A 281-nucleotide genomic window follows, 5' to 3' on the forward strand; every position below is an offset into this window, starting at 1 on the left:
TTTATTTACATGTAATAATAATACTCCTCCTATATTATTAAGTTGACTAATTTTTTTTAACCAAAGGTATATATAATAGATCAACAAAATTGACCCTATTATAGTAGAAAATAATTAATCAAATCAATGTATGAAGTTGATTAATTAAAAAAAAGATAATATAAGTACAAGAATGATAATGAGTAGTTAATTTACTCGCCTTTATTATTAGATAAATCTACTATCAATATGTTACCTTAAATTGGTCTAATAGTTAAAATTTTAACCTGTTGAATAGGAAT

The 281-nt window shown here is 21.0% G+C and overlaps 1 protein-coding gene across 1 annotated transcript in view; it reads right to left on the reverse strand.

Moving 5' to 3' along the window:
• Positions 1–281, reverse strand: part of LOC107463360 (uncharacterized) — a 1,847-nt gene that overhangs the window by 414 nt on the left and 1,152 nt on the right. The gene's annotated exons all lie outside the window — the stretch shown is intronic.

Source organism: Arachis duranensis, chromosome 8, assembly GCF_000817695.3.
Source record: "Arachis duranensis cultivar V14167 chromosome 8, aradu.V14167.gnm2.J7QH, whole genome shotgun sequence".
NCBI classification, from domain to species: Eukaryota; Viridiplantae; Streptophyta; class Magnoliopsida; order Fabales; family Fabaceae; genus Arachis; species Arachis duranensis.